This window comes from Haliaeetus albicilla, chromosome 13 (genome assembly GCF_947461875.1).
Source record: "Haliaeetus albicilla chromosome 13, bHalAlb1.1, whole genome shotgun sequence".
NCBI lineage: Eukaryota > Metazoa > Chordata > Aves > Accipitriformes > Accipitridae > Haliaeetus > Haliaeetus albicilla.
The window spans coordinates 6112513-6123858 of record NC_091495.1 but is presented as its reverse complement, the minus strand read 5'-3'; the positions used below and the strand labels follow the sequence as shown (position 1 = coordinate 6123858).

Here is an 11346-nt window from a genome sequence, read left to right as displayed (position 1 = left end):
AATGCAGTGCTGCCGGCAAGGGGAGCGTCGCTGCCGGAGCAAGGGGGATGAAAGGCGTGCGGGACATGCCGTGGCCCAGCCAGGCGGTGGGGCTGCCTGAAAGTGGTCCAGCCTCTGTGCTCCACTCCTTGCATCATGTGAGCCACTTCCCTTCTCCCCCACCGGATTTTTGAGAGCAGGGACCTTCGCCTTCAGTAGATGGTGGAGCTAATGTGTCCGCCCGCTGTGATATGCTCTTTGTTGAAGAGAGCATCGGGCTGTTTCGGTGCTGACTCTTTGATTTTGGAGGTCCTGGAGGTGTTGCCTATCAACTTGTTTCTGGTAGACGGGTGAGCAAGCCTTGTGTGGTGACACGTCCATGCTGCCATGGCCAACGAATGGAGCATGTGTTGACTTGCGACCGAGCTGTGCTATGAGATGATGTACCATGCCCGCTACTACCACCCCCCTCCAAGCCCAATGCTGCTAAAGCATCAGGACCCAACAGATGTAGGGGGGCTTATTTCTGCCTTGATTGGAGACCTGCCGCTGGCTCGTATCAACGCTTGCTCTGCTTGCCCATGTGCATGGTGCCTCCTCCCATCGTGTGCTCATACAAAATGCCATCTATGGGAGCGCTTTGATGTCTGCGTTGAAGAGGACGAGGTTTTGGGGTTTGATGCATTACGGTACGTGGCAAGGCTTGCTGCTTCCAGGCATGGATTAGCCATGGTGTGCGCAGTCATGGTGGAGCTGAGCAGGAGTGTGCCCGGAGCCATTAGCTGTACTGCCTTGCTGTGGTGGAGAAAATGTTTTCCTGCATCAACCAAGGGGGCTGGTACATGCCCAAGCAGAAGCTGCCTGTCAAGACTTCCCTGCTACGTTTTCATGACTGGTGACTCCAAAAATGCTCTTTTCCTTATTGCAGTGAAAGGTCTGTATGTGTGAGAGAGAATGAGTGCCAAACGCAGATTTTATTTTTTTCCCAATAATAAAACCAAAGCTCAGTCCCTGGTTGCTGGTTTCTGTCCAGATCCCCATGCTCTCAGGAGGTGTTTTGAGTTTGCTGCATCAGGTGACTTAGCAGTGGGTTTGTTTTTTATTTTTGAGTGGGTTTTTTAATTATTTTTGTTTTTCTTCTAGAGATGCGCAGAAATATTGATCAGATGTTGCCAATGTATTAGGGAAGGAGGGAAGGGAAGGTTGTCCTGTGTCTCCGGGCTGTGACATAGCAGTGCTTTTCGAACTAGTGTCCTCCTGGGTGTGAGAGCTCCAGTGATGGGCCCTTGGTGGTAACACAGCTGTCCTCCAAATTACAGATGTCATTTCCTACAAGCCCAATTACAGCTTCGTTTGGGTTTTTGTTTGTTCCCCCCCTCCCTCTCCTGTTTTCTTCCTGTATCTCTGATCTTTCTAGCAATGTGGGAAGCTGTGCTCGTGCCTTCGCGTGAGCACAGCAGGAGCGGATGGTGGGGTGCGCGTCTCCATGCTCGTTTGCCTGCTTCTCTTTATGGGAAGGATAACGCCGCTTAAGCCTGTCCCTCAAGGGAAGCAGGTGGCTTTTGCGATGGCAGAAGGGGGTCTTTGCTCCAGAAGAAGCTGTGATTCTTTCCCAGCACCATCTCTTTTCTCCCTGTGGGGATGATTTTTGGGGGCAAATTTCCCCTAAAATACTGCTCAGGCTTCGATATGAACTTTGGCCCATGTTGCCCCCAGGCTGTCCCTGCTGTGTGGACCTGGCATGTCCCACGCCCCAGCTCCCGTGCCCAGCCGCAGCTCTGCTCAGGGTTTGCTCCTTCAAGCAGCAACGCCGTGCTGCTGGAAGGCGGCCAGACCCTGGAGATCTGCCTGGGATCCTCCTGGCCGGGCCACACCAGCTGTGTCCTGCCTCTGGTCTCCCCCATCCCCAGCTAAGCCCGCATCATCCCAAGGCACAGCATCTTTCTTGATGCTCCCGCAGTGCCTGTGTTTGCGCCTGGCAGGAACCTGCAGTCCTTTCTTAACAGGCTTATTTATTTTCTAACTCACCATACCTTGCTACGGCGCATTTCTCACTAGCCAGGGTTGGTTTTTTTTATTCCTATTACTGAGCTGAGATAGGAGAAGGTTGGGCTGACACATACGCTCTAAATTATGCTGCTGTATCTCCGGTGCTGTCAGTCATGTTGCTCCCAGGCCCGGGATCTCGCAGACGCTCCAGCAGCAGGTACCTAAGGATCAAAGGTTTAGATCAGTTCTTGCTGTCACAAATGTTTTATATCTAATTTCTCCTTGAGGAGAGTTGGGGGGAGGATGGGCTGGCAGCTGAGTAGTACATGCACCCTGGAGCATCGTTGCCGTGACCTGAGCTTCATCTCCCTCCGCCTGGCTGTTAAGGACCAGCTCTGGGTTGCAGAAACGCCTGCCCCTCTGCAAAATGTGTGTGTGTGAGATGAGGAGGTGGGTCACCGGTGCTTTTTGATGGTGGGATGGTGTCTGACAGGCAGGCACCGCCAGGTCCTGTGCTCCAGCTGTGCACTGAGGGTTTGCAGGATGGCCCGTGGGTCGGTGCCCCGCAGCCTGCACTGCCCCTGCCAGCTGCAGAAAACCTGTCCCTGTCTCCTGCCTCCTCTTGATGTGGGGTAGGGCAGCCCACGTGTTTTCTGCTGGTGCTTTTAAGTATGTTAGAGGGGTCATGCTCTGACCAAGAATTTCCCCACTAGTACCAGGGTAGCTGCTTGGTATGGTTTGGGCTGGGCTGGGCTGGCCTTCAGCACATCACTGCACGGTGCGCATACAGCAAGCAAGCCCTCTGAGAGGGCTTGGGGCATTTTAATTAGTCCCCAGCAAGGGTTTTCCTCTACTCTTCCCACTTTGCAAAGAGTGAGAGATGGGAAGAGAAAAAAAAACCCCCTTGTGCTGGAGCTGCTCAGCGCAGGTGATGCTCCCTGGGGAGCCTCCCACCAAGCGGGAACCTTGTGAGTTAATTGTAGGAGCGGGGAAACTGAGGCACGGCTGGTGGGGCGGGGGGAGTCTGGGGCTTTTCCAGAGCTGGAAATTGAGTGCAGGAGTGGGGAGTTTTGACTGACAGCATTTCTTGTCCTTGCGGAGCTCCTTCCTTGGAGCAGGTTGTGCCTTGGTGCCCACTTGGTAAAGCTCTGCTCCTCAAAAGCAGTTAGCTGACAGAGGGAGAGGGAAAGGCAAGCTGGTGGCTTCCTGAAGACAGCTAAAGCCATGCATGTAAGTGCCTTGTGTATTTGCAATTATTTTATTTTGCTTGAATATCTATTTTTCTAATCTCTGGGTATTTTTCCCCCTGTTAGAATAAACCACAGTAAAATAAAGACTGAGCTTTCTCTCCCTTGGAGGCACTTTTCCCTTCACATTAATACGCTGCTGTTATCCATTGCCCCTCATTGCTGCTTGGTTTGGAAGGGTGGCTGCTCAGGGAAGGGTAGTAGCATTAGTTTCTAAAGCTGTGTAAAGATCCCCATGGAAGCAATTACCAGATGGATTACCCCTGGCTTTGCTGCTGTGAAAAGGCCGCGTCAGGTCGAGGATGCCGAGTGTATTAACAGCACGATCCCTTCCTTGCTTGGGAGGTGCAGTTCAGATTAGGCGCCTGCTTTTTAAAGGGCTGGGTTCAGAGCAGAACTCCGGCTGCTGGTTACTTTACTCTTCCCTCCCTGTTCCCCTTTCCCTCTCCCTTTCCCCCTGATGTGCCCTATCCCAGGCTGTCCTCCAGCATGTGGGACCCACAGCTCCGTGGGGAAGGGGGAGACCTTCCGCGACCTCCGAGATGCTCAAGCTGTGTGGTTTGGTAGGAGTTTTGGCTTTTACGCAGGAGGATGAGCAAAGCTCAGCTGGAGACCGAGTGCAGCTATGGGCTCCTAAGTACTAAATCATCTGCTGCTCCTGCTGAAGCCTGGGAAGGCTGGTTTGACCTTCATGGCTGGGAAGCAGCTCATGTCTGTCCTGAAAAGGCACAGAAGGAAAACAAAACAAAACACCGTCTGTCCATGCAGGAGCTCCCTTTTGCCATTTTTACCCACCGTGGGTCTGGCCTCTACCCGATGTGTTTGACCTCTGATGATCCTGGGAATGAGCTGAACCTGGCCGGCGTGAAGGGGACACGGGATGCTGCCTTCATTTCTTTCCCAATTAGTGCCCCGTGTAATTGCTGACGACCTTTGGGGAGCAGCACCGAGTGGTGGCAACGGGCCACGGAGGGGCTGCCCGTGGTGCTCCGGTTAATGCGGCACAATGGCCGCAGAGATGCTCTCTGCCATCTCCTGGCACCACGGCAAGCCCGGAGCGGGGTGCCAAGGGGAACCCTCTGGCAGGGGACAAAGGCGCCTGGGGGGGCTGGTATCAGCGGAGGATGGAGAAGAGCTCAGGGGAGCTGTGGGTGTCCCACCACGGATGATGGGTGGCAGCGGGGGCACTGCGGGGGACTATTGCCATCAAGCTGGGGGGCTCACCATGGAGCACAGCTGCTGCTAGACCAGTGGTTTTCCACCTTTTTTGTTTTTTTAAACCTGAAATCTTAAAAAAAAAAAAATTCTCAGTGGAAGAAGAGACTCTTATATAGGCTCTTAAAACTTATTTGGTCTTGTTTGCCATCCAGAATTACTGTTTGCAGACCCATTAAAAGGGTTCACAGGTGCCAACGGGCTTGGGCTGACCTTGCTCATCCTTTCTTGCGGGGGGCTGTGGGGAAGCTCAGGAGGCCTTTTTTGATGGAGGCTTGGGAAGACTGATGCAGCCCGAGCACAAGCAGTTGAGAGTGAGCAGTTGAACCGAGCAGTCCCGCAGCATCTTGGGGGAGCCGCAGGCAGGGGGAGGAGGAGATGACCAAAAATCCTCTCCATCCTCCTGCTTGGCTCCCGGCACAGACAGAGCTGGGTCTTCTCTTTTCTCCAGTCAGCAGCTTGGTTTGTGCTGACCTCCTAAATATTCAGCTCATTATACAGTGTAACGTATAAATAAAACAGAAGCAGGCAGCAATATTCTCCAGGAGGATATAATCGGCTTCCTTTCCTTTTTAATTATACAGGATTTGTCTTCATGTGTCAGGCTATCCTACTGGCTAATTTATTATTTTAAAGAATTAAAGTCTGTGTTCTTTACGCAGCGAGACACTTCTGTATGTGCCTGATTTTGGGGGTCCAAGAAGGAAGAGCATCTTTCCGAGTGGGAACACAGGGAGTTTTGTAGCTGAATGTTGTTTGTAGAGGTCAGTGGCCTGCTTTATGCCCTCCTCTCCATTGTCACGGGGAGGCAGGAGGTTCCTCAGCATGTTGGAGATGGTGAGGGTCACCACGGGAATTCCTTGGGATCTGACTGGAGCGTGGGATGCTGGCTGGCAGCGTGCATTGCCTCTCCCCCCATAGAGGCAGGACAGTGGCCTGATGCTGCAGCCAGCAGACAGGAGCATCGTCCACACGTGAAGCTCAGGCCCGGGCTGCCTGCAGGAGGTGGGGATATATTTTAACCTGGCACCGCTGCCACCCCGGCAAGTGCTTGCTGATAAGCGAGGTGTGAACTCTGAGCTGACTTGCTTTCTCCTAAGGGAAGCCCTGGAAACAAAATTTGGCCTTTCATCAAAGCAATGAATCTTTCATCTTTCCCTCCTTGAGACTCCGAGTCCCCTGCTCTTGATTTGCAAATAAATTCCCCATTTTGGTGGCTGCCCTGGCCATCTGTTTTAAAATTAAAGCTTTGGTGCCCTTACTGGAAAAAGCATCAATAATTCTCTGGTGGCTTTTCATTCCATTGTATTTGGCTGGAGACTTTAGCAGATTTAAGCCTCTGGAGGGTGTTTCAGACCGTGTATATCGCTTGCCACAGACACGGACAAGAAGATACACAAAGAGCTGGTTCTAGCTGTGATCGACTTAATGATGGCCCTGGGTCAGCTCCTTGCACTGAATCAGTGGCCAACAGCCTGTGCCAGTGCTAGCTGAGTGTGGGGATGATAAGAGGAAGACACTGAAGAGCCTTCTCCAGATCCTGAATTGGGGATGTTTCCATCCAGGCAGTGGTTGCAGTTGTAGTTCCTGAAGGTCAAGTCTTCTTCTGTGGCCACTTTCCAGCCTTCGTCAGTTCTGTTGCCCGATGCAGTGGGTGTCTCGATCGCGTAAACACGTGCGTGCACTGCAGGAGAGATGCAGACGCTGCCCACCCAGGAGGAGGGGTTGGAGGGAGACAGGTAAAGGAAACTGGGTGGTGGGCAGGAAGGGCAGTAAAAGGTGGTGATAGCATGGCCTTGGCCTCGGGGCCAAGTGAGAAAGTGGGACACTTACTGGAAGGTCCGCAGGGACTCGTGTTCCCTGCTGAGATAGCAGAGGAGGAGGCAATGCTCTGTCCTTTGAAGATGGAGCAGCATGCCTGTGGATATGCACGAGCAGGGAAAGGTCATTGGCAGCGAGAAGCTTAATGGTGAATGCTTGGAGCTTCTCCAGGGACCCCAGCTGCAGGACAGGCTTTGCTGGAGAAGTGCTTTGCTTTAATTAGGTATCCGTATTAATATTTAATTTGATTTTTTTGTTGTTGTTGTTGATGTTCTTTCTTTTCCCAGCAAGTGGGGTCAGAGCAGACTCAGATCTGCAGGTCTCCCTTGAGAGGCAGTACATTACCTCCAGGCAGTGGGAGATGCTTGGTCCTCCTTGGGGCAGGGTAGGATCCTGGCAGAAGTGGGTGTCCTGTGCATCCCCATAGGGTCCCGGAGGAGCTGCCACCAAGGTGCACTTGGGTGTTGTGCCCAGCTATTAGTGCAAGAGGAAGAGGAGCTTCATAGCCCTCAAATAAAGGAACTGGAGCTAAAATCCCCACGGGGCAGAAGACTAATTAAGGGCGGATGATAGCTGGGGCCCAGAGCTACCTCCATTTCCAACGTGTGGTTGGTGTCAGCACAAAGCTGGAGAAGACGGCACCGAGCCAGTGAAGCACTTAAGCAAGTACTTAATTTCAAGCATTTAAAGAGGGATTTCTGTGGGCTCCCCCAAATGCCTGGAGTCACCTGAGTTTGTATTTAAGTGCTTGACTGGCTTGGGGGCTGTGCAGTTTGGGGAAGGGGGATAAGAGAAAGGAGGCGTGGGACGTGACCCTTCCAAGGTCTGTGGCGGTTTGCTGCTGAGCGGCACCTGATGCCCTGGAGGATGTGCTGCAGGATGGGCACGAAGACCCGCAGCCTGATTTTGGCACCACTCCGTGCTCTTCAGACAGGGCAAAGAGCGTGGCCGTGGTGCTCTGTCTGTCTCCCCCTTGTATCTTGGGGATGAGGCCATCGGGATGCACAGCACTGCGTGCACGGGGCTAAGCCAAGCCGCTGGGCTCTGGCATCAGGAAAACTACACCAAAGCTCGACTGAAGGATTTTGTGCTTCGATGCTCCATCTGGGCTGTTTGAGGAGACTGGGAAGAGGATGGAGGCAGCATGATGCTGCCCCGCTTCTTTCTCCTGTGGGGCTGCTGACCCTCTTAGTGCATGCACTGGCACCAGGGGACGAGGAGGGATGAGCCCTACCCTTTTTGAAGTATTAGAATCCTTTCAGATGGCATTAGCGCCTCGGCCAGTAACAGCTCTATAATTGAACCTCCTGCTTGCGGGGGGCCTGCTTTTCAGTGAGATGTTTAAATCTCATTTGTATAATGCCTGGTTGCAATTCCAGCTGAAAGATTGCCCTCCGCCTCCAGTGCCCCTGAGCTGTGCCGAACACGCGCACGTGCTCCAACCCTCTGCGGGCAGAGGAGCAGCCGAGTGCGGCCGGGCAGCAACGTGCCATGCGGCATCCGAATTTCTAGAGTTTTCGCTTGTTTATTGGAGCTTTTGCTAGACTGATGTACTTTTTTATTTCCCTCTCCCCTTCTCTTTTTCAACGCCTGAGTCCCAGGAAAGGCAGGACGGAGGCTCAGCGGTGAGTGCTCTGTCAGGGATTATGTAGGGATGAGATTTTCCGGGGCAAGCTGGCTGTGAGGGGGCACATTTGGCTACTGCCGCACCCCCGTGGGGTCATCATTGCACCTACACAGGCAAATCCCCTTTGCTTGGCCAAAGATTGGGGCTCCTCGGCAAACCCCTGCCAGGCTGGCTTGGGTTTGCTGCCTCCTGAAAGGATGTGCGTGGTGCTGGTCCGATTCACCTTGGTCCTATGGCAACACTCAGCAGCCCCCAAAGGAAAATGGCTTTTATTTTAGCAAAGGCTTAAGTTCTCTATTTTAAAACAGTGCCTTGTAAGAAGAAAGTGAATCGGAGTCCGCTTTTGGCTCGCACCACCCGCTCCTTTTCTTCCTGGACGGCTGGAGGCTGGCCCTGGGGACTGGTGCCACTTGCCCATCCTCAGTCCCCGCTGGCTCTGCTTGGGCCAGGCTTTTCACCCGAAATGCCCTTTCTGTGCTGGCGACGCACTGGCCTCTTGCGCTGGCGAGGGGTGCCGGGGGCTGCCTGCGGGTGCAGGCAGGATGGGGCAGAGCGTCCTGTGGGACGCTGCGGGCCCGCAGCAGCCGCCGGCTGCGTTCCTCCTTCCTCCTTCCCGCTCCAGTGATCCCCGCTGTACTGTAATCACACAATTATTGTGCCATTAAAATGTCATATTCGCAGAAATCCACATAAACAAGGCATTAGCAGTTGCCAGAAAATTGTAGTTTTACTGCTAATGACCCGCTCTCCCCCCCGCAGCACCGCTCCTTTTTTTTTTTTAAATATTATTTTTTCACTTTTTATTTGGTTTCCGAGCCGTGATTTAAGAGGCAGATGACGAATTAAATCTTTGCACCGAGAGGCTTTTGAACTTTGATGTACAGTTGTGGTGAATAGCTGCCTCTGTGCTTGCTCTGGGGGTTTGCCCTTCGCCAGCGAGGCGGTGGGCAGTTTTGCAGGGGTGCCCTTAGCGGGGGGGTTTGGGAGGGGTGCTTTTGGTGGGCTGGTGAAGAAGGCTTTTGGTGAGCCCTGCTCTTGGCTGGGCGCTGGCGTGAGATGGGAGCTCCTCTCCTCAATGAGTTTTGTCCGTGTCTCCCTGCCTGGGGGTCCCTCTTGTTGACCACCCTGGGACCCCCCCCAGTGTGGTGTTGGAAGGGGGTGGCACTTGTTTGCTGAGAGCAGCCAGCTACCCCTTGGATATTTTTTTCCTTTCTTTCCTGCAGACTCATTGAGTCTCTCAAATTCTGTTAAGCATTGACTGTGTTTCCTATAATTAATACCAGCCATTAAACTGCAATGTTGAAAGAGAAATTACCTAATTCCAAGGAAAAAAATGAAAATTTATTACAAGTACATGAGAGAAAATGAATATGAAACTTGGAGAGAGGAGCCCTGTAGAAGATAAATAGAAAGGCAAGAGGAGTATTGACTTGATCCTTTTCTAGTGCAGGGTAATTTGGCTTCTAAAGTGAGTTAGATCATAATAAATTAAATTTAGATTTCTGCACATCAGTTATTTAACTCCCAAGACAGAATTCTGGTGTGAGGAAGAGGTGATAATACATGGCGGAAATATTATAATGAAGACCTTACTCAGTAACCCATAACTGATGTGCTGTCCCTGGGTGAGCGAAGGGGATTTCTCCTTACACTTTAACTTGCTTTCCCTGTCCCTGATCAGGTGCTGAGAAACAGGTGAGTCCCTGCGTGCAGGTTGGGGAGGTCTCCTGCCTCCCACCGCTTGTGTAGCTGGAGCCTTTGCATACGAGGCTGCTGCCTCGCTTTCCTTCACTGCTTTGTGCAGGTATTTTTTTGCAGAGGTCGGTGTGTGCGTGTGTCCGAGCATCCTGCTCTGATTTTGGTTACCCTTGCAGGGAAGCTTGGGGTGGAAAGCTGAAGAACACCCAGAAGATTTGGACAGGAGTTGTAGGTCGAAAGCAAATGACCAAACCCGGGTATCTACTTCTGGCTGAGAAAGTTAACCAAATCCCTGGGCTTGTTTTGTGGCCAGATAGTGGTTAATATAACTCTTTAATCTCTGTTTGGCACCTGTTTGCTCCTGATCTCAGACGTGTATTTAGCTACCTGATATTTAGGAACCATCCTACTGATAGCTTTCCTTGACCCAAAAAGGAGAGTGAAACCTGGGTGAATCAAGGTGGGCTGGTGTCTTTCAGGTGGAGATTTCATGGGGGGGGTTAGTTATTCACTGCAATGTGAACCAAGAATGCAGTGCTTGGATGTGAGGTATATCCAGGGCAGGATGAGAAGCAAATGCCGTGGGATAAGGCACTGGTATTTGTCCAAGTATCCATTGGGACCCCCCGGTAACAGGGTTGTAGTGGGGTTAGACGGATGCTGGGAAAATGCTGTCCCAGACCTCGAAGCACGTGCCAGGACCCTCCCGCATGCCCACCCCCTGCTTCTGGTGGCCTGGCCAGAGCCTCACTGCCCTTGCAGCACGTGTAGAAGCTCCAGTTTTCCCGGAGCCATGGCTGCCCGCGGGAATCTGCCAGTCCTCCCGCTTGAGCCTTCCAATGCTTGCCCGGCTGCACTCTTCTAGTTGATCCAAGGCTATTGGGTTGCTGACATTAAAAAATATATCTATACACATCCAACAGCCTTAAGTGCTACGTGGCCGCTTTTAGAAGCCATTTCTCTTCTGATTAAGTTTGATAAAACAAACTTTTACTTTTCTTCACAGCATTAAAATTTAGGAACTGCAACTTGGCGGTGGTTGTTTTAATGGCACCAGGCCTCCCGCGATCATCATGAAATCCTATAAACGTCAAGCTGTCAGTGGCTCTGTGATGCAATCGGCTCGCTTTTCCCTGATCTTTTACTGCAGTGGTAAATCACATTTTGCAAGACGCCTTAGAAAAAACATAAACAATATTTATCACCCTGTGTACATCGGTCCTCCCGAAAGCCCGCAGGCAGGTTACGTACATCCTCCTCGTAAACCTTCTGCAGTGACCTTACTGGTTTCATAACTTTCTCCTAGCCCTGAATAACTTTCTCCCGGTCCTGGATAACTTTCTCCCAGCAGAGCTGGTGGCTCAGGGGTTTCTTCTGCTCTTCCCTGCACTGAGGTAGGTGCTGGAGGAGGTCCTGAGAAGGCCCTGGGGTCACACAGGAGGAGGATGCATACGACCCTGTATCTGGAAACCCCTGCATCTCTGGGCCCCGTCAGCTTTTTGGGGGTGCTCATGTGGCTGTGACCCAGGGCGGTGTGGGGCATTGTGTGGCTGGAGGCACCCGGCTTGGTCCTGCTGCAGTTCAATTGCAGGAGCCAGTGCTCCCTCCTCCCCTTCCTATGACTAGAGAAAATGTGCTGCCAGATGCGAGTAAAATCAATTACAGGATAAAAATCGCCTGTTTCAAAAGCTTCATTTTGCGCTATTAGCAGGCAAAATCGGCTTTGAGATGGTGTGAACTGAGGAGGGGAAAAAAAAAAGAAGAAGAAAA

General features: G+C 52.1%; 1 protein-coding gene across 1 annotated transcript in view; it reads left to right on the top strand.

Annotated features, from left to right (window-relative positions):
• Nucleotides 1-11346, top strand: part of GALNT14 (polypeptide N-acetylgalactosaminyltransferase 14) — a 99427-nt gene that overhangs the window by 24321 nt on the left and 63760 nt on the right. The gene's annotated exons all lie outside the window — the stretch shown is intronic.